The sequence below is a fragment of the Mesoplodon mirus genome, assembly GCF_964341445.2.
Source record: "Mesoplodon mirus genome assembly, chromosome: 8".
In the NCBI taxonomy this organism is placed as follows: Eukaryota; Metazoa; Chordata; class Mammalia; order Artiodactyla; family Ziphiidae; genus Mesoplodon; species Mesoplodon mirus.
This window is the reverse complement of record NC_138984.1, coordinates 8,290,789-8,314,373: the sequence shown is the minus strand read 5'-3', so window position 1 is coordinate 8,314,373 and position 23,585 is coordinate 8,290,789. Positions and strand designations below refer to the sequence as shown.

At 42.3% G+C, this 23,585-nt stretch overlaps 1 long non-coding RNA gene across 5 annotated transcripts; it reads right to left on the bottom strand.

Annotated features, from left to right (window-relative positions):
- Positions 1-922: 922 nt before the first annotated feature.
- Positions 923-20,868, bottom strand: LOC309809598. Of its 5 annotated transcripts, XR_014294879.1 has the most exons (6): positions 20,779-20,868; positions 19,735-19,842; positions 16,793-16,889; positions 16,275-16,482; positions 14,837-14,923; positions 923-2,700 (listed from the first exon to the last, which is right to left on the bottom strand). It is a non-coding gene; the product is annotated as an uncharacterized lncRNA (long non-coding RNA). The 5 variants fall into 5 exon arrangements; XR_014294880.1 differs by lacking the exon at positions 923-2,700 and having other exon boundaries at positions 13,726-14,923; XR_014294881.1 differs by lacking the exon at positions 923-2,700 and having other exon boundaries at positions 13,726-14,923; positions 19,735-19,839; positions 20,779-20,867.
- Between the last annotated feature and the right edge of the window lie 2,717 nt (positions 20,869-23,585).

Sequence of the window (23,585 nt, the reverse complement as noted above, 5' to 3'; positions counted from 1 at the left end):
ACCGGGGCACGAACCCATGTCCCCTGCATCGGCAGGCAGACTCTCAACCACTGCGCCACCAGGGAAGCCCTTAACTACCATTTTTAACCTTTTAGCACAAGGTGACTCCTGGAGAATGAGGCCGTGCACAGACTTTAGTTCTGTGTCTTGGCAAAGCTCCGACACTTTATTATTTTTATTTTTTAATAAATTTATTTATTTTATTTATTTTTGGCTGCATTGGGTCTTCATTGTTGCACGCGGGCTTTCTCTAGTTGCAGTGAGCGAGGGCTACTCTTCATTGCGGTGTGCAGGCTTCTCATTGCACTGGCTTCTCTTGTTGTGGAACATGGGCTCTAGGCGTGCGCACTTCAGTAGTTGTGGCTCGCGGGCTCTAGAGTGCAGGCTCAGTAGTTGTGGCGCACGGGCTTAGTTGCTCCATGGCACATGGGATCTTCCCGGATCAGGGCTCGAACCCGTGTCCCCTGCATTGGCAGGTGGATTCTTAACCACTGCGCCACCAGGGGAGCCCAGCCCTGACACTTTAGATTTCAGTTTTGCAACTAGTTCTTTAACACCAACCACTGCAGAGCCACCATCTGTGCTAATCCTCACCAATTTTTACCAGTCCACGTTAAATGTTTTAAGACTTTTCTCAACATGTAAAGCTAATTCATTTCCTGATGTTGTGCCTGTTATGGGGACCATGTCCAGAAGTTCTTTGGTCACATCAAAAGTTTCACTGCCACCACGAATAAATACACCGACGTGGGGGTCGATATTGCCATCCACTCCTTCCTGAGCTGCAATGGAAAAAGCCACAAATGATTCGGCTTTTTCTTGCAACTTGTCCTGCAAGTTCTCAGTCGTGTTGTCAACATGCTGGGCAACAACACTACCAGTTAGTCTTATGTTGGAAAACGCTTGTCTCTGTTCAGGGCACATGTTTTCTGCTGCACTCAACAGACAGTCCTTGATAAACTCACCATCTGCAAAAGGTTTGGCCGCCCGGGCAATTTTCTCGCTTAATATGTACTACATTTCATAGCAGCATCAGTTATTTTATTCACATTCAAAAGCAAATCATGTTGAAATTTCAGTCTTTTTTTCAGTTCATTGAATTTTCTATCACACAGCTTTTCTGTAAATTCATCATGGTTCCTACGATGGTTGCTTTCATAATGGTGTCTTAGGTCACATTCTCTTGACACAGACAGACTTTGTTTGCATATTAAATATGAAGGAACGTTCTTTTCCTCCAAAGAAATAAGCTCTCTCCCATTTTTCTTGAAGTCCATGGTTTTCTTGTTCTAACTTTCATTTTCCCACTTTTGAAAGAGACAAATGCATAAGACATATAAAAATATCTTTACCAAGAAGAAAAATATATGGCTTTGTGATAAAAAAAAAAAAGTATTAACTATTTTTTCAAAGTGTCAGCGTGATGTTCACTCCTTCAGGGTTGGTAAGAACTGCCGGAACAGTAGGGTTGTAGCCAGCAGAGCAAATGCCACAGCTGAGGGGAAGCAGCTGCCTCTCTCCAGACGCCTGTGGACGTGTAGGGATGCAGCCTCTGGGCCACCAGATTTTCTGATGTAGCAAAAGAAGCTGGAAATCCAGTTTTTTATGTGAAATCTCTTGATTTTTAAAAATATTCATGGTAAATTCTATTGTTTTTTTTTTTTCTGTATAAGCCACCACGTCTAGCAGTCAGATTAGGCAGATTAGGTTTGGGGTCTTTAAACCTGAGGAAGTTCCCTGGTGGTCTAGTGGTTAGGATTCGGCACTTTCACTGCCGTGGCCCGCAAGCCACGTAACAGAGCCAAAATTTTTTAAAAAACAAAAAAACAAAAAACACAACTTGAAGAGAATTAAATATCTAACTCTGAAACCACAGGTTTAAGAGCTTGTTGAAACAGAATCCTAGAAGATACCCCAAAAGGGGGAACTAAACTGATGTCTCTCAAAGTGCCATGTCTTCTGCAGGCATCGAGGTTACAGTTAATTAGGACAATACTTATTAGCTTGACAGAATTATGAGGATGACTTACACCTTTTTGATAGAGTGAGAAACTGTATTTAAAAGTGCCAAGTGGGACTTCCCTGGTGGTGCAGTGGTTAAGAATCCACCTACCAATGCAGGGGACATGGGTTCGAACTCTGGTCCAGGAAGATCCCACATGCCGCAGAGCAAGTAAGCCCGCGTGCCACAACTACTGAGCCTGCGCTCTACAGCCCGTGAGCCACGACTACTGAGCCCACATGCTGAAACTACTAAAGCCTGCACACTCTACGGCCCATGTGCTGCAACTACTGAAGCCCGTGCCCCTAGAGCCTATGCTCTGCAGCAAGAGAAGCCACCACAATGAGAAGCCCGCACACTGCAACAAAGAGTAGCCCCCACCCGCCACAAGTAGAGAAAGCCCACGTGCAGCAACAAAGACCCAACGCTGCCAAAAAAAAAAAAAAAAAAAAAAACAGTGCCAAGTGCCCCTAACCTCATACAAGCCCCTCTCTGGGAAACCTGGCGAGTCTCCATCTACCGAGCTGTCACACCCTTACTTCGCCAGTTGCACTTTTTTCCAGTCTCTCTCATCTTGGCCTTGGCTTTTTGCTCCGACAAGTTCCAGAACTACAGCAAGCCCACCGATCTCTGTTCCTTGCTTCTCTTCCAAGGCTCTCTCTGCATCGGCCTGTGACTTGAAGTCAATAGAGGCAATCCTGCAATTGTGGGGATAAGGTAGGGGAGAGAAGAAAGACGTCAACATTTAGTACTCTTCTGTACTGTCTTTCGAAATAGTAATGCACATACAAGATTCGAAATGCAAAAGGTAGACAGGGTACAGTGAAGTCTTCCTTCTGCCCAATTTCTATCCTTAGAGGCAACATGCTGTATAAATAAAAGCAAATGTACACACATACACACACTGTTTTTTTTTTTTTAAATCTCTACTGAGATATAATTTCCAAATCATAAAATTCACCCATTTAAAGTGTACAAGGGTATATTTACAGAATTCTACAACCATCACCATAATCTAATTTTAGGACAATTAAGCACCCAGCCCCAGTCACTCCTCATCCCCCCCAACTCACTCCCATCCCCCAGCTGCAGGCAATCGCTATGCTACTTCCTGTCTCTGTAAATCTGCCTATTCTGGACATTTCACATAACTGGGATTATACAAATATGCCATCTTTTGTGTCTGGCTTCTTTCACTTAGCCTAATATGTTTGAGATTCATCTGGGTTGTAGCATGTATCAGTACTTCATTCCTTTTCATGGCTGAGTAACATTACATTGCATGAAAATACGACATTTTGTTTATCCATTCATCAGCTGTTAAGACATTTTGGGTTGTTTCCGGTTTGGGCTATTATGAATAAAGCTGATACAAACATTTGTAGAAATGTGTGGATATACGTTTTCACTTCTTTTGGATTCATACCTAACAGTAGAATTGCTGGACCGTATGACAACTCTATGTTGAACATTTTGAGAAACTGCCAAACCGTTTTCCAAAGCAACTGTGCTACTTTACATTCCCACCAGCAATGAGTGAGGGTTCGGATTTCTCCACATCCTTGTCAACACTTGTTATTGTCTTTTTTATTACAGCCACTCTAACAAGTGTGCAGTGGTATCACATCATGGTTTTGTTTCGTTTTGGTTTTTCTTAACATCTTTATTGGAGTATAATTGCTTTACAATGTTGTGTTAGTTTCTGCTGTATAACAAAATGAATCAGCTATATGCACACATATATCCCTATATACGCTCCCTCTTGCGTCTCCCTCGCACCCTCCCTATCCCACCCCTCTAGGTGGTCACAAAGCACCGAGCTGATCTCCCTGTGCTATGCAGCTGCTTCCCACTAGCTATCTACCTTACGTTTGGTAGTGTATATATGTCCATGCCACTCTCTCACTTCATCCCAGCTTACCCTTCCCCCTCCCCGTGTCCTCAAGTCCATCCTCTACATCTGCATCTTTATTCCTGTCCTGCCCCTAGATTCATCAGAACCATATTTTTTAGGTTCTATATATATGTGTTAGCATACGGTATTTGTTTATCTCTTTCTGACTTACTTCACTCTGCATGACAGACTCTAGGTCCATCCACCTCACTACAAATAACTCAATTTCGTTTCTTTTTATGGCTGAATAGTATTCCATTGTATATATGTGCCACATCTTCTTTATCCATTCATTTGTCAATGGACACTTAGGTTGCTTCCATGCCCTGGCTATTGTAAATAGTGCTGCAATGAACATTTTGGTACATGACTCTTTTTGAATTATGGTTTTCTCACGGTATATGCCCAGTAGTGGGATTGCTGGGTCATATGACAGTTCTATTTTCAGTTTTTTAAGGAACCTCCATACTGTTCTCCATAGTGGCTGTATCAATTTACATTCCCACCAACAGTGCAAGAGGGTTCCCTTTTCTCCACACCCTCTCCAGCATTTATTATTTGTAGACTTTTTGATGATGGCCATTCTGACCGGTATGGGGTGATACTTCATTGTAGTTTTTTTATATATAAATTTATTTATTTAATGTATTTCATTTTTGGCTGCATTGGGTCTTCGTTGCTGCACACGGGCATTTCTCTGGTTATGGCGAGAGAGGGGCTACTCTTCATTGTGGTGCACAGGCTTCTCACTGCGGTGGCTTCTCTTGTTGCGGAGCACTGGCTCTAGGCACACGGGCTTCAGTAGTTGTGGCTCGTGGGCTCTAGAGCACAGGCTCAGTAGTTGTGACGCATGGGCTTAGTTGCTCTGCGGCATGTGGGATCTTCCCAGACCAGGGCTCGAACCTGTATCTCCTGCATTGGCAGGCAGATTCTTAACCACTGTGCCACCAGGGAAGCCCCCTCATTGTAGTTTTGATTTACATTTCTCTAATGATTAGTGATGTTGAGCATCCTTTCATGTGTTTGCTGGCAATCTGTATATCTTCATTGGAGAAATGTCTATTTAGGTCTTCTCCCCATTATTGCATTGGATTGTTTGTTTTTTTGATATTGAGCTGCATGAGCTGCTTGTATACTTTAGAGATTAATCCTTTGTCAGTTGCTTCGTTTGCAAATATTTTCTCCCATTCAGAGGGTTGTCTTTTCGTCTTGTTTATGTTTTCCTTTGCTGTGCAAAAGCTTTTAAGTTTCATTAGGTCCCATTTTTTTTTGTTTTCATTTCCATTTCTCTAGGATGTGGGTCAGAAAGGATCTTGCTGTGATTTATGTCATAGAGTATTCTGCCTATGTTTTCCTCTAAGAGTTTTATAGTGTCTGGCCTTACGTTTAGGTCTTTAATGCATTTTGACTTTATTTTTGTGAATGGTGCTAGGAAGTGTCCTAATTTCATTCTTTTACACGTAGCTGTCCAGTTTTTCCAGCACCACTTATTGAAGAGGCTGTCTTTTCTCCACTGCATATTCTTGCCTCGTTTATCAAAGATAAGGTGACCATATGTGCATGGGTTTATCTCTGGGCTTTCTATCCTGATCTGTATTTCTGTTCTTGTGCCAGTACCATATTGTCTTGATTACTGTAGCTTTGTAGTATGGGAGTACATACTTCCATACTACAAAGTCAGGGAGCCTGATTCCTCCAGCTCCGGTTTTCTTACTCAAGGTTGCTTTGGCTATTCGGGGTCTTTTGTGTTTCCATACAAATTGTGCAGTTTTTTGTTCTAGTTCTGTGAAAAATGCCATTGGTAGTTTGATAGGGATTGCACTGAATCTGTAGATTGTTTTGGGTGGCACAGTCATTTTCACAGTGTTGATTCTTCCAATCCAAGAACATGGTATATCTCTCTGTTTGTATCATCTTTAATTTCTTTCAGCAGTGTCTTATAGTATTATGCATACAGGTCTTTTGTCTCCTTAGGTAGGTTTATTCCTAGGAATTTTATTCTTTTTATTGCAATGGTAAATGAGAGTGTTTCCTTAACTTCACTTTCAGACTTTTAATCATTAGTGTATAGGAATGCAAGAGATTTCTGTGCATTAATCTTGTATCCTGCTACTCTACCAAATTCATTGATTAGCTCTAGTAGTTTTCTGGTAGCATCTTTAGGATTCTCTATGTACAGTATCATGTCATCTGCAAACAGTGAGAGTTTTACCTCTTCTTTTCTGATTTGGATTCCTTTTATTTCTTTTTCTTCTCTAATTGCTGTGGCTAAAACATCCAAAACTGTGTTGAATAACAGTGGTGAGAGTGGGCACCTTTGTCTTGTTCCTGATCTTAGAGGAAATGGTTTGTTTTTCACCATTGAGGACGATGTTGGCTGTGGGTTTGTCATATATGGCCTTTATTATGTTGAGGTATGTTCCCTCTATGCCTACTTTCTGGAGAGTTTTTATCATATATGGGTATTGAATTTTGTCAAAAGCTTTTTCTGCATCTATTGAGGTTATCATGTTTTTTATCCTTCAGTTCCTTAATATGGTGTATCACATTGATTGATTTGAGTATATTGAAGAATCCTTGCATTCCTGGGATAAATCTCCCTTGATCATGGTGTATGATCCTTTTAATGTACTGTTGGATTCTGTTTGCTAGTACTTTGTTGAGGATTTTTGCATCTATGTTCATCAGTGATATTGGCCTGTAGTTTTCTTTCTTTGTGACATCCTTGCCTGGTTTTGGTATCAGGATGATGGTGGCCTCGTAGAATGAGTTTGGGAGTGCTCCTCCCTCTGCTATGCTTTGGAAGAGTTTGAGAAGGATAGGTGTTAGCTCTTCTCTAAATGTTTGATAGAATTCGCCTGTGAAGCCATCTGGTCCTGGGCTTTTGTTTGTTGGAAGATTTTTTTTTTTTTTTTCTTTTTGTGGTACGCGGGCCTCTCACTGTTGTGGCCTCTCCCATTGCGGAGCACAGGCTCCAGACGCGCAGGCTCAGCGGCCATGGCTCACGGGCCCAGCCGCTCCGCGGCATGTGGGATCTTCCCGGACCGGGGCACGAACTTGTGTCCCCTGCGTCGGCAGGCGGACTCTCAACCACTGCGCCACCAGGGAAGCCCTGTTGGAAGATTTTAAATCACAGTTTCAATTTCACTGTTTGTGACTGGTCTGTTTATATTTTCTATTTCTTCCTGGTTTAGTCTCGGAAGGCTGTGCTTTTCTAAGAATTTGTCCATTTCTTCCAGGTTGTCCATTTTATTGGCATACAGTTGCCTGTAGTAATCTCTCATGATCCTTTGCATTTCTGCAGTGTCAGTTGTTACTTCTCCTTTTTCATTTCTAATTGTTGATTTGAGTCTTCTCCCCTGTTTTCTTGATGAGTCTGGCTAATGGTTTATCAATTTTGTTTATCTTCTCAAAGAACCAGCTTTTAGTTTTATTGATCTTTGCTATTGTTTCCTTCATTTCTTTTTTATTTATTTCTGACCTGATCTTTATGATTTCTTTCCTTCTGCTAACTTTGGGGTTTTTTATGTTCTTTCTCTAGTTGCTTTAGGTGTAAGGTTAGGTTGTTTATTTGAGATTTTCTTGTTTCTTGAGGTAGGATTGTATTGCTATAAACTTCCCTCTTACAACTGCTTTTGCTGCAGCCCATCGGTTTTGGGTCGTCGTGTTTTGTCATTTGTTTCTAGGTATTTTTTGATTTCCTCTTTGATTTCCTCTTTGATTTCTTCAGTGATCTCTTGGTTAGCATATTGTTTAGCCTCCATGTGTTTGTATTTTTTACAGTTTTTTTCCTGTAATTGATATCTAGTCTCATAGCATTGTGATCAGAAAAGATACTTGATATGATTTCAATTTTCTTAAATTTACCAAGGCTTGATTTGTGACCCAAGATATGGTCTATCTTGGAGAATGTTCCACGAGCACTTGAGAAGTGTATTCTGTTGTTTTTGGATGGAATGTCCTATAAATATCAATTAAGTCCATCTTGTTTAATGTGTCATTTAAAGCTTGTGTTTCCTTATTTATTTTCATTTTGGATGATCTGTCCATTGTTGAAAGTGGGGTGTTAAAAGTCCCGTTATTATTGTGTTACTGTCGATTTCCCCTTTTATGGCTGTTAGCATTTTCCTTATGTATTGAGGTGCTCTTGTGTTGGGTGCATAAACATTTACAATTGTTGTATCTTCTGGATTGATCCCCTGATCATTATGTAGTGTCCTTCTTTGTCTCTTGTAATCATCTTTATTTTAAAGTCTATTTTGTCTGATATGAGAATTGCTACGCCAGCTTTCTTTTGATTTCCATTTGCATGGAATATCTTTTTCAGTCTGTATACATTCCTAGGTCTAAAGTGGGTCTCTTGTAGACAATATATATACAGGTCTTGTTTTTGTTTCCATTCAGCCGGTCTATGTCTTTTGGTTGGAGCATTTAATCCATTTACATTTAAGGTAGCTATCGATATGTATGTTCCTATTACCATTTTCTTAATTGTTTTGGGTTTGTTTTTCTAGGTCTTTTCCTTCTCTTGTGTTCCCTGCCTCGAGAAGTTCCTTTAGCATTTGTTGTAAAGCTGGTTTGGTGGTGCTGAATTCTCTTAACTATGCTTGTCTGTAAAGGTTTTAATTTCTCCGTTCAATCTGAATGAGATCCTTGCTGGGTAGAGTAATCTTGCTTTTAGGTTTTTCCCTTTTATCACTTTAAATATGTCCTGCCACTCCCTTCTGGCTTGCAGAATTTCTGCTCAAAGATCAGCTGTTAACATTATGGGGATTCCCTTATATGTTATATGTTGCTTTTCATATTTTTTCTTTGTATTTAATTTTTGATGGTTTGATTAATATGTGTCTCAGCGTGTTTCTCTTTGGGTTTATCCTGTATGGGACTCTCTGCGCTTCCTGGACTTGACTATTTCCTTTCCCATGTTAGGGAAGTTTTCGACTATAGACTCTTCAAATACTTTCTCAGTCCCTTTCTTTCTTTCTTCTTCATCTGGAACCCCTAGAATTCGAATGTTGGTGCGTTTACTGCTGTCCCAGAGGTCTCTGAGACTGTCCTCAATTCTTTTCATTTTTTTTTCTTTATTCTGCTCCCTGGCAGTTATTTCTACCATTTTATCTTCCAGCTCACTTATCCGTTCTTCTGCCTCAGTTATTTTGCTAATGATTCCTTCCAGGGTATTTTTAATTTCAGTTATTGTGTTGTTCATCACTGTTTGTTTGCTCTTTAGTTCTTTTAGATCCTTGTTAACTGTTTCTTATATTTTCTCCGTTCTGTTTCCGAAATTTTGGATCATCTTTACTATCATTACTCCGAATTCTTTTTCAGGTAGGTTGCCTATTTCATCTTCATTTATTTGGTTTTGTGGGTTTTTATCTTGCTCCTTCGTCTGTAACATATTTTTCTGTCATTTTTTTTTATGGGTGGGGCTGTATTCCTGTCTTCCTGGTTGTTTGGCCTGAGGCATCCAGCACTGGAGTTTGCTGTCAGTTGGGCAGAGCTGGGTCTTGGTGCTGAGATTAGGACCCATGGGAGGCCTCACTCCAATTAATAACAGAGGTCCTCTGTTAGTCCAGCAGTTTGGACTCAGAGCTCCCACTACAGGAGCTCAGGCCCGACCTCCAGCCTGGGCACCAATATCCCACAAGCCGGTTGCTAGCAGTTCCTCCCATCCCCTTAGGTGTCCGTGATCCCCCAACGGTGCCTGGTAGGTTCCCTAGTTGTGCGGAGATGCGAATTCTGCATCCTCCTAGTCCACCATCTTGACTCAGCCCTGCTTCACATCATGGTTTTGATTTGCACTTCCTCAGTGACTAATGTTGAGCATCTTTCTACACGTTTATTGGCCATTTGTACACCTTGTTTGGAGAAACGGTCATTCAAGTCCTTTCCCCATTTTTTAATTGGGTTGTCTTTTAATTATTGAGCTATAAGAGTTCTTTATATACCTTTTACAAATACAGGTCTCTTTCATATATATGATTTGCAATATTTTCTCCCAGGATGTAGAGCTTCTTTTGACTTTTTAGATAGTGTCCTCTGAAGTACAAATGTTTTTAATTTTGATAAAGCCCAACTTCTCAATCTTCTCTTTTATTGCTTGTGCAAGACTCTAATCCAAGATCACAAAGATTGACTCCTGTATTTCTTCATAGTTTTCTATTTTAGCTTTTACATTTAGGTCTTTGATCTATTTTGAGTTAATTTTGGGGTACAGTATGCAAGCCCAGCAGAGTGCCCCGAAACCTCCTCACAGTAAACACTGCTAACAATTTGGGATTTATCTTTTCAGACTTGTTTTCTAAATCTGTGGGATTCTTTTCCAGAGATTATGTTCATCAGAATACACTGGCATAGATTATTTTAGAGTTCACCTACACCAACAAATTTAGCTCAAATGTATCTGTAATCCTGATACCCATTTTTTACCACATTGAGAATCCCTTCAAAATACATTCTATTCCATCCTTTCTAATTTCACCATATTCACCCTCTTAGGCTACCAAAGCCCAGATACATAGTGACAGTATTTCATTAATTGGTTACAACATAATTCTAACAGACCAAGTTAATGTTCTCTTTTGGTACCTGTCCAGACAAGTCACCAAGGGTGTTATTTTCCTGTAGTCAGCCCTGGAGAGATAGGATGAAGATAACCTATGAGTTCTAATCTTCAATCTTGTACTTGATAGAATAAAGTCTTCATTTCTCTATGACAGCCCTACCGTCTTCTAGAAGCCTTTGGCTATCCATTTATGATGCTTTTTCTGCCTGCTGGTAGAAAGGCTGGATAACTACTTTTTCCTTCTCTAAAATCCGGTATGAGTGATTTGGGAGAATACAATGAAATTCTGTTATCATATATTCTTTTTCAGTACAAGGTACAAAGGCATACCTTTCACTCATCCCATCCTTGCTCACCAATCTGATTTGAAAAGTATCCTCAAACACTTCTATTAATTCATGTTGAGTGACTCTGTCAGGCAAGTTCTTGATCCAAAGTGTTTTGGCATTTCCATCTTCATAAACACAAAAGAGTATTTTTAGTCTGAGTTTAGATCTCATAAGCATCAAGAGTTCTCTAAGAGAGAAAAAATACTTCTCAAAGAGTTGGAGAGTAGTACATATTCCTTCATTTAACAATATTTGGGGACTTCCCTGGTGGTCCAGTGGTAAAGAATCCACCTTCTAATGCAGGGGACGCAGGTTCAATCCCTGGTCGGGGAACTAAGATACCACATACTGCAGGGCAACTAAGCCCATGCGCTGCAAACTACAGAGCCCACACGCCCTGGAGCCTGCACGCCACAACTAGAGAGAAGCCCGCACGCGCCGTAACAAAAAGATCTCTCATGCCTCAACAAAGATCCCATGTGCCATAACTAAGACCTGACACAGCCAAAAAAATAATAATAATAAGGAAGATAAATAAATAAAATATTTTTTGAAAATAGACATTTGCACACAGCGTCTGGGTGACAACAGCCTGTGCTATGTGCTGGCTGTGAAAATACGAACTTGGTCTCCACTCTTGAGAATGTAGTCTTGTTGGGGAAAAGGCTAGTAAACAAATAGCCACATAATTACAAACTGTGGTAAGTGTCAGGAAGGAAAAGTAAAAAGGGAAATGAAAACATCAAGTAGAGAAGACTTAACTTAGTCTGGGGGTAAGGGAAAATTTTTCTGATCTGCAGAGGTGACCTTTAAGCTGAGACTCTTGGATGGGTTGTCAGTAGCCAGGGGATGAGTCATGAACATTAGGACAGAGAAGGTGAGCCGTGCGGCTAGAGCAGAAGGAGTGAGCACGGCAGACAGAGTCTGTGCTGTGGAAGTAGGCGACTTGCTAGAAACTGAGGAGTGCTTGCACAGAGTAAGAAAGAATACGATATTCCTGTCTGATGCAGAGTCTTCTAGGTACACAGGTATCTCTGAACAAGTTACCTTGCTTGCATACATTTCTTTGTTTCCTTTCCCTTTTCGGTTTCTTCCATTTAATTTCATATCCAAGGACGTTTGTCTCACTAAGTTCCAGGGCTTTTTCCTGGTCGTCAGCAGATTTAAAATTCACATAACCAAATCTCCTACAGAGATGCAGCCGAAAAGGAAAAAAAAACACAAGCAGAGTCAAAAGGCATATGCCTTCCAGCTGGCTACTCACACTGGCTGTGAAAGTGGAAATTAGCATTGAGTCAAACGCAGCTGTCAAATTTTACAAATTAAAACCAAGGCTCCACCAACTGGCAATATCGGTGCCATGAAGTAACTGGAGAGCAGCAGTTCTCACCTGGGGTGAGTCTGACAATATCTGGAGACATCTTTGGCCATCACAACTGGAGGACTACTTCTAGTATCTAGTGGGTAGAATCCAGGGATGCTGTTGAACAGCGCCCCCCCCCCAAACAAGGAATTAGCTGGCCCCAAATTTTAATAGTGCAAGAGTCGAGAAGCCCTCCTCTGGGGCAAGGACTGAGAGTCAGGGCAAACTCACCCGCTGAAATCATTATTAGTTTTCTAACTACTGGCCAGATTTAACTAAAAGCTATAAAAAATGAAACTTGAAATGACACGTTTTTGAATTTCTGTTTTAAGAAACAGCCATTGCACTTGTGTATTGAAACAAAAATATCGGTTTTTTTTTTTTCTGGCCATGCCATGCGGCTTGTGGGATCTTTTTTTGAAAATAAATTTACTTATTTATTTACTTTTGGCAGCATCGGGTCTTCGTTGCTGCGCGTGGGCTTTCTCTAGTTGCGGCAAGCGGGGGCTACTCTTCATTGCGGTGCATGGGCTTCTCATTGCGGTGGCTTCTCTTGCTGTGGAGCACGGACTCTAGGCATGCAGTCTTCAGGAGTTGTGGCACACGGGTTCAGTAGTTATGGCTTGCGGGCTCACACACGGTCAGTAGTTGTGACGCACTGCCTTAGCTGCTCCGTGGCATATGGGATCTTCCCAGACCAGGCCTCAAACCTGTGTCCCCTGCACTGGCAGGCGGATTCTTAACCACTGCGCCACCAGGGAAGCCCTGGCTTGTGGGATCTTAGTTCCCTGACCAGGGATTGAACCCATGCCCACGGCAGTGAAAGCACGGAGCCCTAACCACTGGACCACCAGGGAATTCCCAAAAATATCATTCTTAAAACAGAACGTGTTGGCAAACTCAAAGGCTATTAGAGTAAATTTCTTTCTTTTTTGGGGGGGTGTTGGGGACTGTGTTGGGTCTTCGTTGCTGCCTGCAGGCTTTCTTGTAGTTGCAGTGAGCGGGGACTACTCTTCGTTGCAGTGCACAGGCTTCTCATCGTGGTGGCTTCTCTTGTTGTGGAGAACGGGCTCTAAGGTCCACAGGCTTCAGTAGCTGTGGCACACGGGCTCAGTAGTTGTGGCTTGTGGGCTCTAAAGTGCAGGCTCAGTAGTTGTGGCGCACGGCTTAGTTGCTCCGCAGCATGTGGGATCCTCCAGGACCAGGGCTCGAACCCGTGTTCCCTGCATTGGCGGGTGGATTCTTAACCACTGCGCCACCACGGAAGTCCCAAGAATTTTTTTTTAATGCAAAAGGAATCTTTATTTACTACAAACACAACAATATTTCACAATATAGTTAACAAAAAGTGTAAGCAGTGGGCTTCCCTGGTGGCGCAGTGGTTGAGAGTCCGCCTGCCGATGCAGGGGACACGGGTTCGAGCCCTGGTCTGGGAGGATCCCACATGCCGCGGAGCGGTTAGGCCCGTGAGCCATGGTCGCTGAGTCTGCGCGTCCGGAGCCTGTGCTCCGCAACAGGAGAGGCCACAACAGTGAGAGGCCCACGTACCGCAAAAAAAAAAAAAAAAAAAAAAAGTGTAAGCAGGGCAATGTGTCAAAAGTTGTGGCATTACCTCTGGAGCCAGAATGCTGGGCTCAAATCCTGACCCTGCCACTTTCTAACTGTGTGATATTTGGTACGTCACTTAACTTCTCTGTGCCTCAACTTCCTCCTTTGTAAAATGGGGATAATGACAATAATTACTGCTGAGAATTGTCTTATGGATTCAATGAGTTAAATAAACAAGGAACAATGCCTGGTACAGTGAGTACTCAATGAATGTTTACTATTATTATTATCTTTTCATTTCTACCTAAGAAATTCTGAGTACCATAAAATAAGCATGCTCACACCCAAGACATATGCTTCTGATGAGAAAGAAGTAAGAAAGGATGAAATTCAACTCAGCAAAAAAGCAGAACTGATACAGAACCTATATTTGCCACCAAAGCTAGGGGTTTTGTGATTAAATCTGTGTTCGTTTAAAATAATTCTAGGCAAATAACATTGCTCACAGTTGGAAAATCATGAAAACATGTTTCTGTAAAGACTTGGAAGATCTTGTGATTAGTTTAGTATTTTGGTTGGAAAAATGGGATAGCAAAATTTAATATAATGGATGTATTAAATGAGCCACTGAAGGACTTTAAATACTCGTTCTGAACTACAAGAGGCTGAGGTAATATCTTATAAAGGGCGAAGAACAAGTAACAAAAGGATCTGACAAGAATAATAATTGTTGGGCTGATACTCTTAACAACACCCTTAATTTATCAGTATTTACCTGGACAAGCCAACTCTGACACCAATGACTGCGACGTCATTTTTAGCAAAAAATTCACTAAGACCAGTTTTTAGTTCAGCAACAGTTTTGTTGAAATTCAGATTTCCAACAAATAGTTTGAAACTTACAGGTGGTTTAGCTGCCATACAAAAAGGCAAAAACTAGAGAGAGAGAACTCAAAGAAACAGTTCAGAAAGAATGACGCTAAAAAAAATATCCATTGAAGAATCTGGCATATTGTAACACCAGGCTGCAATTAAAATCCCTTTGTCCATCATTTGGGCTAACAGAGATTTGGTTTTCACCAATATGAAATTCTCCACGTGTCTCTTGTGCTCTAAAACACAGCAAAGAAGTTACCTTCTAATTTCTGATTTTTGGTTTCAGGGGAAGCATTCTGTTTGGTCATTTCCTCCTTCTATTTATCAGCTGCTTTCTTCATAGGCTCTGTGGGCAAAAGCCAGAATACAGTTTTTTGTTTCTTTGGGTTTTTTAAAAATAATTTTATTTATTTATTTTGGCTGTGTTGGGTCTTCGTTGCTGCACAGGCTTTCTCTAGTTGCTGCGTGCGGGGTCTACTCTTTGTTGTGGTGCACGGGCTTCTCACTGCGGTGGCTTCTCTTGCAGTGGAGCATGGGCTCAAGTCACGCGGGCTTCAGCAGTTGTGGCACGCGAGCTCAGTAGTTGTGGCTCACAGGCTCTAGAGAGCAAGCTCAGTAGTCGTGGTGCATGGGCTTAATTGCTCCACGGCATGTGGGATCTTCCCAGACCAGGGCTCAAACCCGTGTCCCCTGAGTTGGCAGGCAGATTCTTAACCACTGCGCCACCAGGGAAGTCCCCAGAATACAGTATTTTTAATGATCTGTCTGTGCCACTAATGAGTAAAGTGGGAGCTTTTGCACTGTCCACAAATACCATACCTACACTGTGCCTATTCTCCACAAGACACCTGGGTTAGGCCTGGTCAGAATACTTTTAAAAGCATTTATAAATTAATTAGGAAAAGTTCTTCAAGTTCATAAAAGAACTTCAACAGCCCTGCTCAATGGCTTCGCTTATAACTCTAATTCTTTGATACTGGCCATCACTAACAGAACTGGTTTAGGTCATTCTGACCTTCCTCTTCCTCACAGCCTGTGTCATCACCCTTATGATCCTGCTCATCTTCCTCTGCCCCCAGGGGAAAGGCTTTTCTCCCCCTGGCCCATGAAGGATACAGGGCTTCTTTTTCAGAATCCAAATGAAAACCCACCCTATCAATTACTGCCACACAGACTTGTTAAGAATGAAAACAAGTTGTTCTTTCAGAGAAACTGCTCATAAGTCTGACTGTATACACAAACCTAAGAAAAAAATTCGCTGTCATTTTAACCTTTTATTTGAAATAATTTAAAATGTATTATTGTATTTTCATAACAATGCTAAGAATTACTGCTTTGGAAGCAATACCATTTAAAATGTTACATAGACGCCCTCAGGACAAAAAAATCACTCAGAGTGAAATCTGGGGGACAATTAACCTGCCTGGCTCATAAGCACAAAGAGAGAAAGAGTGTACAGTATTCAAAGAGAAAACTCTGATTCTGGTCATGTGGACAGCAGAAGTCAAATGTCCACTGGGACTCCTCAAGCCAAGCCTGGAGAATCGGCGAGGGATGCCAAGGGTGGTATTTCCACAGAACCCTTTCGAGAGCCATGTGCAATGGCACGTAAGGCTGACCCCTGACAGCCACCAGCAGGGATGTCCCCAGAGGGGACTCTTTACGTCCCTCATCCTAACACAACTCACAGTTCTTACCTTCATCCTCCTCAGGGTTCTCATGTAACTTCTCATGGTTCTCGAGCATGGCACTCCTCCTGTCTTTTGGCAACTTGGCCCCTGTGGCTCCCTTCCTGCATGGTGATATTAATTTCTCAGCAAACATGGGAGCCAGAAACTTTTTTTTCTCGATTTTATTTCCTGGAGCAGTAGTAATCTTCCTACCATTTTTCTAAGGGACATCAACCTAGAGGAGGAAGAACAACAATGAAGAGATGTCTCCTCTGTGGCCAGGAGGCGACAGTCACACTGCACAGTCAGCAAGTGCAACATCTGCTCAGGCCCACGTGTCAACGTCTGTGCTGATTTCTCCAGAAAGAATTTCTCAGTGTGCAGTAAAAGAGCTCCCAGCACCAGAATTACCTAGCATGCTTGTCTAAGAAAAAAAGAGAAAAAGAAAATTCTTGGATTTCACTTAGAGCTTTGAAATCAGAATCTCTACAGGGAAGGATCTAGGTTTCTAGAAGTATGCAAGCTACTGCCCTAGGAAAACATACCAAGTCAACTACTGTTTAGGTGGCTCAGTGTGTCTGTAGAGTCCCAACTCTCTGCATTCAAGTAAAACACCAAAGGAGAGGACCCCCACGCAGGCACCTGAAACACACGCAGGAATGAGAGCCAGGCCCCAAAACTGGACCTCATGCTTCCTAATTACACCACTGATCCCCATCCCAGAGCTACTAAAAATTGGGCACAGTATTATAAAAGTAAATGACTAAAGATGAAAATTTTAGCAGAACACTGAATGAAGTCTCGCCACATACAAAAGGAGAAAATGAAGAACTATGGGTGGTGGATGACCATGTAAAAACACAGCAAGAAGGCAGATATCTACATGCCAAGGAGAGAGGCCTCAGAAGTAACCAAATTGCCAACAAGTTGATCCGGCCTCCCGAACTGAGAGAAAGTAAATTTCTGTTGTTTCAGCCACCCATACATCTGTGATATTTTATTATGGCAGCCCCAGCAAAGACACAACTGGTGTGTGTGTGTATGTATATGTATGTGTGCATATATACATACACACATACACACATACAGACCTCAACCCACATCACAGGAAGAGAAGAGTCACTATAATATGTGATTAGCATTACTGGCTATGAACAATATTTACAGGCAAACAGATGAGGGACCAGTTCATCTGGCATAGGAATGACATGGGATCAGGGAAGGCACGTGAAAGAGACTAGGGTTTGAATTAAATAATTTCAACGAGCCCACAGTAGGGTATGGTTAGCCTAGAAGTTAATCTAACTGTGATACTTCCACTATATGCTGCACCAATCAGAGAAAACATCACATTTTTTTTTTTTTTTTTTTTTTGCAGTACGTGGGCCTCTCACTGTTGTGGCCTCTCCCATTGCGGAGCACAGGCTCCAGACACACAGGCTCAGTGGCCATGGCTCACGGGCCGAGCCACTCCACTGCATGTGGGATCTTCCCGGACCGGGGCACGAACCCACGTCCCCTGCATCAGCAGGCGGACTCTCAACCACTGCGCCACCAGGGAAGCCCGAAAACATCACATTTTAAAGAGGAATGACCAAGGGCTGCCAGTGTGAACAGTCTAGAACCATAACACATGCATCTCAGTTTAAGGAAAATTTAATGTGACTACTCCTATTTTCCTCTGAGCTAACACAGTCTGGGTTCTGAAACAAAAGTTGCATTCACCAAGAATTTTTTGGCTCTGACTGGTATAGAGAGTTAATGCACTGTGTTGTGGACATCACAGTACAGTAGGTGCTCTCCTATCTATGTCCACTTAACTGTGTCAAATTAAGCTAGTCTGTGGCTGGATTAAATGGCCATCTCAATTCCAAACAGGATTTACTAACTTGATGCCTATGAAACGCGTGTGAAAAGCACATGCGGCTGGGGATTCCCTGGTGGTGTAGTGGTTGAGAGTCCGCCTGCTGATGCAGGGGACACGGGTTCGTACCCCCGTCTGGGAAGATCCCACATGCCGCGGAGCAGCTGGGCCCGTGAGCCATGGCCGCTGAGCCTGCGCGTCCGGAGCCTGTGCTTCACAACGGGAGAGGCCACAACAGTGAGAAGCCCACGTACCGCCAAAAAAAAAAAAAAAAAAAAGCACACGCGGCTAATGGGCTACTAAGTGGTACTCAGTACACCTGGAAATTTCTGATCGTATAAGCTGAACTGTATCCTTAATAAGCCTCAGTCTTTTGTTCGCAAACCTATACATGACCGTTGTAGTTGCAGTTTCAATTACATAATAAATGTCATATAAACCAATCAGATTAATGCAAAAAGTTATTGAATCTAGTAAAACAAAGGTGAACGCTTTGGACATACTCAATAAAGCTCAAAAAGTGCAGTCAAATTAGGTGTGGGTGAGGAACCATAAAAGAATGGGGGAAAAAATGTAAAAATGTAGGCGTCTGTATTCGAATTGCTTTCCTAGGGTTTAAGTTTTGCTTTGTTTTAAAGAAACAAATTTTAAATTGCAAAAGATACACAATGGGATACTTTATACAAAGATAAGCTACTGCAACAGTGAACTCAAAGTCAAATACAAAGCCTTAGCCCCATATCAAAAGATTGGCAATTGAATACCTATCTGTCTCTCCAAAAGAGCTGCTTGGGCAAAGACTGAGAAATGAACCAGGAAAGAGTAGGGGCTTTGGATTCGGCAGAACCAAATGCATAACACAGGTTCTGTCACTTATTATCTGTCACTTATTAGCTCATGAAACCATGAGCAAGTTAGTCAATGACTAAATCTCTTTTCCTGTCTATAAAATGGAGCTAAGGATCCCTACCTAACATGGTCACTGGGAGAATGAAATGAGATAGTGCATCAAGTCCTAGCACAGTGGCTGCACAGATGAAGCATTCAATATTCATTAACTGTGTACCCACTCACCCACCGCAATTCTTTTAGGGCCCAACTTAAACCTATCTACATTGGACTACTAATGCAGAGGCTCCCAGCCAGAAACTGAACATACTAGGGACCTAAATATTTGCCGAAAGGATAAATATGGAAACATATGTTTGGTGGACACACAAACTAATGGAATTTAAGGAAGCAATTTTAAGAATCGAGAGATTTTCTTTCAAACCGGTATTTCCAGGCAATCAAAATCACTTTTCAAACAAAGAACACTTTCGTATTCCCCAAATAAACTGCACTTAGTCACAATGTACTTTTCTCTTTGCATAACACTAATATTTAGTTTGCTAATATTTTGTTTGGAATTTTTACATCTATGCACATGAGAGTGGTCTGTAATGTTCTTTTCTAAAAATGACCTTGTCAGATTTTGGTATTGAGCTTAGGGTGAGCTTGGAAAACTAGTCGGAAAATGTTCACAAAACCACTTTTCAGATCAAACAATGCAGTTTAACTGCTTTCTTCTGGATTTTGATTGTTGACATTAAGTTACTCTGCTGCACACTGTACATAGGTTACCTCACCTCTACTGCCATGGTCCTCATCTTCTGACGTCTCATCTTCCCCATCTTCTATCTCTCTGGGGAAAGACTCATTTTCTTCAGTTCACCTTTTTTTGTTTTCCTGCTTCAAATGGACAAGATTATTATTATTATTCAAATGGGCAAGATTTCCTGCTTCAAATGGACAAGGCACATCACAGGGACTTCAACATTCCAGGCTATGCACCTTTTGCCTCTAGTATTCCTGGTAAGTTTCCATTTGCAATAAGTCCGTGTTAGGCCTCATCCTAGTTATTTTCATTTGGAATCTTTTACTCTCACCAGCTAATATCAAAATATATTGCACAGATAATTTTTGGTATATGTTTGTAGGTTAGGCCTCCCATACCTTCTCTTTTGCCACGATCTAGAAATGAAACTCCTCGAGGTAAAAAAGGAATTCCTCCCTTTTCCTCTCATTCTGCTCCCTTCACCACCGTTTTCAAGTAACTCTGATGCTCTTAAAAATTAGTAATTCTGGGCTTCCCTGGTGGCACAGTGGTTGAGAGTCCGCCTGCCGATGCAGGGGACACGGGTTCGTGCCCCGGTCCGGGAAGATCCCACATGCCGCGGAGCGGCTGGGCCTGTGAGCCATGGCCGCTGAGCCTGCGTGTCCGGAGCCTGTGCTCCGCAATGGGAGAGGCCACAACAGTGAGAGGCCCGCGTACCGCAAAAAAAAGTAAATAAATAAAATAAAAATAAATTAGTAATTCCACCACCGACTGCTCAAACGGAAGCACACGGGACCAAAATAAAGCCCCCATAGCGGAACAAAATCAGTACCTACAATTCAAGTGTCTTTACCTCTCCAGACTGAGAACTCAGTGTTAACTGGAGCAGCTTCCATCTCTACCCCCATCAAAATTAACAACACAAGTGAGTCTCAAGCCAGGACCTTTAACCATCACTTCCCAAATTAACCCGCACAGTGTCGTCCCTGACGAGTACTCCTCCCCTTAAAGCTATCGCTGGTGTAGGGCCCCGCCCACTCAAAGCCCCGCGGGCCACCACGCGCAGCCACCTGCACTACACGCCCGGAAAGAGCCTGCAGCGGCTCGCAGGCGCCGACAAGCTGGGAACGCCTTCCCAGCAGCCTCCCAGAACTCTAGGCCCAGGCAGAATACAGCACGGAAGAGAATGGCGCCCTCGTGACTACGCCTCGCCCAATCAGAGCCCGCGCTGCCTTTAGGCCAGTCCCGAGCCGCAGTCCTGGGGGGGGCGGGCAGTGCGCGAGACTAGGGGCGGGGTCTCGAGCCGGGGCAGCAAGTGTTGCGCCTGCGCGCAGGGCGGACATTTTGGTTTGGGCGGGCCCGGGAGGCCCACCGAGTGGGTCAGGTGGGCGCCCGCCGTGAGAGCAGTGTTTTCGTGGAAGGAGGCACGGGTTCCAATACATGCGGGGACCTGGCGGTAGGTCACGCACCTCGACGCTTACCTACTAGTGGAGTTGTAGGAAGCAAACAGGGGTCATAAAAACAGCAACTCATTGCGGGCTGGTAAACCAGGGTCGGTTCCAGGCTTCCTCATCCATTAATCCGGTGAGGCAGCCACCGCCTCATTGGGGTGTGTACGCTAGACATTTTCAGCCTAGAAGGAGGCACAGACCTTACAGCGCGAGGTGGAGCGGAGACCAGAACCCGGCAGTCGGCCTCTTGACCCCGGGGAACCTTCCCTCGCTGCGCACCCGCGTCTGAAGCTGCCCTCAAAGCAGTTAGTGATAGTAGTAATGGTCACAGCTAAAACATTAATATCTGTTTTGTGCCAGGCCTTATACTTGTTGCTTTTCATACATTTTATCATGGACTTTTCAAAACAAATCTGTGACTTAGAATCGGTTGGTTACTGGTTTCACAGGCTCACAGAGTAAGGTTAAGGAGCTCGTCCGAGGCCATTGATTTGCATCCTCAATTACTTAATATGGTCTCTTATTTTCTTTGAATTAAGCCATCTTTAATATGTGCTCTCTCAACAACCATTAGCACCTAAGGCCCTGTAGTAGGATCAAAATTCTAGGAATAATACCCACACTGGCATTTGAAAATGAGCACTTTGGGTCATGTGTGTGTTTTTTGGGGGGTGGGGAAGGGTGGCCCAGAGTAAGGGGCCCTGCTTTTGTCCTAGCTTCAGAAAGTCCCAAATTGGGAAGGAAGAAGAGTAAGAAGAACGATTTGCGTACATATTTTAGATTTGGTACTTGACTGAATATAGTAAAAGAATATTGACCAATAGGATTTATCTCTGGAATGCCAGATGTTGCAAGGTAAGTTAATAATGTCAAAGTAAGAGACTAAAGGAAGAAAAATACACATCTTTTAGATAAACCTTATCTGAAAATGTACAATATTTGATGGCAAAAATTAAGAAGCATTCTTATTAAAATCTGTAATAACTTGGGATATGAATGTCACTCTTAAGACACAGAGCAAGATTATGACAGCAAAAAAATTATGACAGATTTGGCCATGTTACAGTTTAAAACCTTTGGGTGCAAGAGTCTCTATAAACAAATTTAAAATATAAGGAACAAATTGGGAAGAAATATTTGTAACATATATAATAAAAAGTTAGTATCAGAATATGAAAAACTACAATAAGAAAAAGGCAAACAGGGACTTTCCTGGTGGTCCAGTGGTTAAGACTCTGCGCTTCCAACGGGGGGTGCTGATTCCATCCCTGGTTAGGGAACTAAGATCCCACATGCCATGGGGTGCGGCCAAAAGTTAAACAAAAAAAAAAAGGCGAACAAATATGGGCAAAGGATATGAAAAGTAGTTTTCAGAAGAAATTTAGGTGGCACGAAAAGATAATGAAGAGATGCTCAGCTATACAACCACCATGGAAAATATCATTTAAAACAATAATACAGTACTATTTTGTATAGTCAGATTAACAGAAATTAAAACATCAAACAAGTGTTTGGGGATTGTGGGGAAACTGGTGAGAAGGCAAATTGTTACTGTAGAGGAGGAAAAACATCTTTTTCCTCTACCTGTCTAAATTGTTAGCTGGGACCCTGTAACAAAAGGCAGATTAACAAGCGAAAAGCATACAGCTTGATGTGACACTGGAGCCTTCCTAAGGAAATGAAGACCTGAAGAATGGGTTAAACCTGAGTGTTTTGCTAGATTTGATGAAGAGTAGAGGGTGTCACAAAATGTGATAGGATGGAAAGAAGTGTGAGGTAAGTGTGGTCTTGGTGTTCCTCAGTCTTGGAGAAAAGAATGCTTCTTCCTTCTGGGTAGAGGGAGAGCACCTCTCACGTGACGGTCTTATGACCTGCTTCAGGGGAAGGTCAGAGAGTCCTCTCGGCACCTGCTGTGTTACCAATGCATTTGGCTTAAGATACTCAGTAGGCCAAGGTGCTGTATTTTGGGGTAGCATATCCTGAACCCCCTCATTACAAACACCTGGAGAGAAATTTGGCGACTTCCTGTTGAGGTAAAAATTCTCCTTCCTTAAATTTAGGAATTCCACTTTTCTCACCTAGAGATAAAGGATCACGCTGATGAAGATACAAATATGTGAATCTTTATTGCAAACTTAAAATTTATTATGGACATTTTCAAGCATACATTATTAAGTAGAATATAATATCATGAATTCCTTTTTACCCATCACCTCAATCACTTCAATATTTTTGCAATTCTTTTTTCAGCTATTCCCTGCCCCACTGTTTTTTTCCTCTCCCTCTCTCCCTGATTTTTTTTTGGCTTGAGTATTTTAATGTGAATCCCAGGCATCCTATTATTTCGCCAGTAAACACTTTATTAAGTGCTGATACAGGCTATCAGGATTAATATCATCTAATATCTAGTCTGTGTTCAGTTTTCT